Here is a 3,744-nt window from a genome sequence, read left to right on the forward strand (position 1 = left end):
ATGAGGTCCAACCCACCAATTCCCGCACTCTCACATATCTAGACGAGGCATCCTAAAAGTCCCTTATCATCTTCAAAAGCATGCCAACTCTAGGATTTAACAAGCATTCACACACAAGTTCTATTTACACACTACACACACCGCCACTCAAGCAAAGAATTAACTCTCATATGTGGTTCAATTCTCACCAAGAAAAAACTAAGAACGGGTGTCGGTGTGTTAAATGGTACAATATCAAGTTTTCAAATTTTTACACTTTTCGCTTGGATTTGCAAAAATTTTTGAATTTCTCAAAAATTTCCCCCATCCCCACACTTGGGATACATTGTCCCAATGTATGGTTTTGAGGGAAAGATCGCTTTCAACAAGAACACCCACATTTGCTTTGCATCTTGAACCCCAATTTTTTTTTTTTTTTCTAAAAACACCACCAACTTTCACAACCCAACAAACACATCAACATCAAAACACCACCCTACCTCCCAACCATAAACAAAAGCAAACAACTAACTACCAATATTTCAAAGCTAAAGAACACAACAAGACTAAGGAAAGAGTACATCGACCTGGTGAAGTTTGATACAACAATTGTTGTAGAAAAATCCGACTTCCTATCACCACCTTCACACCAATCTCCGCACATCCTCCCCACACTTGAGTGTTGCCATGGCCCTGAAACATAAAAAGATAAAAATAGCAAGATCAATTATAAAAACCCCGGGTTGCCTCCCGAGCAGCGCTAAGTTTCGAGTCTTCAGCTAGACCATGCCACCCTCATTTAAGGTGGCTCAAAGAATCGGTTCCTGCCATCTCCACCACTTCCTTGTGCCATTGAGCAAAATGCATTCATCTTGTTTTGACTCGGTGGGTAATCAAATACGCTCTTGTTTGAACCCATATGCTTTTCTTCACGGTCCGGTGGGTGCTTTTTTCTCATTCTTTGAAACATGTTTTTCGTACAATCACTAGACTCACCACCCTTCCCCTCAATGGACTCATAACTAATCACTCTAGTTTGAACATCAAAAGACAACTTACGGTTCTTTTCGGTCATGGTAATAATCTCGTCTCTACAATTAATTTGAGCATTTGCCGTGTATAGAAACGGTCGACCTAAAATTACCCTTTGTTGTGATGCCATGTTGGTAGATGCATAGTCCAAAACTAGGAAATCCACCGGGTATTCAAACTCTCCCAACTGAATCTTAACATTCCTAACCATTCCCCGTGGACGCCTCCAACTTTCATCCGCCAAGCTCACCATAGTGTCTATATCTTCAAGCGGACCAAAGTCGTACATATCGTATAGATCGCTTGGTAGCACACTCATGCTTGCCCCGTAGTCCAACAATGCGTGAGAGATTTTTAATTTTCCCACGCGGATAAGCACGATTGGTACTCCATATTCTTTATCATTCTCGACTTCGGCGTCTTTTTCCAAACCTGCATTCATTTGACACGAAGAAGTTAGACATTTTTCATTAAATTCGGTACTAGGAACGGTGCTTACCACATTGATATTAACGCTTTTTATGTTCTTGGGATTTGTCACCGTATCACTTGGTAGCTGGCCTTTTGCTTTCTTCAAAATTGCCACTTCACTTGCAAGTTGACCCATTTGAGTAGTCAAAGTTTGAATAGCTTTATCACGGGCCTCGTCCTTTTGCATCCGAACCTCATCACGTTGATTCATTCGTTGCATTTCAACTTGCATCGCTTTCAACATCTCCATCACTTCGTTTCCACCCGAAGAGCTTTGACCCGTTTGATATTGCCTTTGAAATCCTTGGTTTCCTTGGAAATTCGGGTTAGCTTGATTTGACGGGTTCCCATAGCGAAAGTTTGGGTGGTTTCTCAACCCGGGGTGGTAAGTGTTAGAATTCATATTATAGTTTCTACCACCCCCTCCTTGACCTTGCACAGCATGAACCTCTTCATATTGCCCATCACCTCCTTGGCAATTTTCAGCCGCATGACCTATTTCATTGCAAATAACACAAACATCATAAATTTGATTAGTAGTTTGAACATTACCATCATCAACTGCATGAACTTGCGATCTCGTGACGGCCGGTCGTGCTCTCCTTGATGCTTGGGCTTTCCTCTTTGAGGTAATGGCCATTTGTTCCAAGAACTCCCAATCCTCATCTTCATAATTTGTGCCAAAAGTCCCATTTGTGATGGACATTAGATCACGTGCATCCTCGGCACACAACCCCTCGTGGAAGGCATTCATCAACTCCCAAAGTTCAATCCCATGATGAGGACAATTTTTGATCATCATATTAAAGCGCTGGAAGGCTTCATGGAACATTTCGCCTTGTTGTTGTTGGAAACTCCTCAACCCCTTTCTAGCATCATTGGTCTTTTGGGCGGTATAAAACTCGTCTAGGAAAATTTGTTGCATTTCCGCCCAAGTATAAATAGATGCCGAAGGCAAAGTGTAGAACCACTTCTTTGCCTTGTCCTCCAAAGAAAATTGAAATAATACCAACTTGATATCATCGGCCGAAAAACCTTGACTCCCAAGAGTATTGCAAATTGAGTCATATGCCTCCAAATGGAAATAAGGCTCCTCCGTTGCTAGCCCCTTGTATTTCGGCAAACTTTGTAAAGAATTGGTTCTTACTTCAAAAGTTCTCCCTTGGTTGTTATGAGGAATAACCACCGGTGAAGGATTGTGCGTTATCACCGGTCTAAAATGTGCTTCAATTCCCCTTGCATTTTCCCTAAGATGCCTCCTTGGCACACCAAATCGACCTCGTGGACGAACTTGACCCATTGGTCTTTGCATGGGCCCTTGTGGTACCATTGGTTGTTGAATTGGCCTTTGAATTTGCGGTTGCACCTGTTGTGGTCGAACTTGTTGCAAAGGAACCGGACGTTGCAATTGCAGCCCTTGTGGCCTTGGCCTAATATGTTGAGGTATGAGTTGTTGTTGTTGCACCTCACCGACATTTGGAATTACTTGCACTTGGCCTTGCATATAACCGTACTCCCCTTGCTCTCCATCACCCCCAATAGCATACCCATCTTCATCATAACCTTCAAATTCCTCATAACCTTCATCTTACCCATCTCCTTGAATTCCCGATGATTGCCCAAATGGAAGAGTCGAATATTGGTAACCCAACTGGTTGGATGGTCGAAACGACGTAGCATGGACAATGGTTGAGCTTGGTGCTATGGTATGGCTTGCATATGATGGACCCGCACCTGGAAAGAAATGGGATAATGGTGGTATAGTGGTAGAAGGACTAAAGGTAATAGTCGGTTCTTCTTGGGTAGTAATGGGTTGTGTGGTGTTGGTTGATGTAACATTTTGAAGTATGGTGGGTTCGGTAGTATTTGGTGGAATGGTGGTATTTGGTGAAGGTTGGGTGGATGTTGGTATAAATGATGAAGTGGATTCACCCGTAGTGGGTGGTGGTGGTGGATCCATGTATCGAAGTGGTGTAATTGGTGTAATTGGTGTTGTTGGTGAACTGATGATTGTATTTTCCCTTAGCAAAATTCGGTTTGCTCGCAAAGTTCGCTCGATTTCCGGATCAAACGCCAATGGTGATAGCTTGTGGGAGCTCCTAGTACGCATGCACCTGTCAATACCTGCACACTAACACACCCAGCGTAAACCGGAAAAATAACAAACTCAAAACAAGAACAAAAATAACACACGTTGCGCACTACTCCCCGGCAACGGCGCCAAAATTTGACGTGATGTCGTGGTCACGCAAATTTAATCCC

The 3,744-nt window shown here is 43.0% G+C and overlaps 1 non-coding gene across 1 annotated transcript; it reads left to right on the forward strand.

The window, feature by feature from the left end:
* The first annotated feature begins 2,252 nt into the window (after nucleotides 1–2,252).
* Nucleotides 2,253–2,358, forward strand: LOC118480767. Its single transcript, XR_004863744.1, has one exon. It is a non-coding gene; the product is annotated as a small nucleolar RNA R71 (small nucleolar RNA).
* The last annotated feature ends 1,386 nt before the right edge of the window (nucleotides 2,359–3,744 follow it).

Source organism: Helianthus annuus, chromosome 7 (genome assembly GCF_002127325.2).
Source record: "Helianthus annuus cultivar XRQ/B chromosome 7, HanXRQr2.0-SUNRISE, whole genome shotgun sequence".
In the NCBI taxonomy this organism is placed as follows: domain Eukaryota; kingdom Viridiplantae; phylum Streptophyta; class Magnoliopsida; order Asterales; family Asteraceae; genus Helianthus; species Helianthus annuus.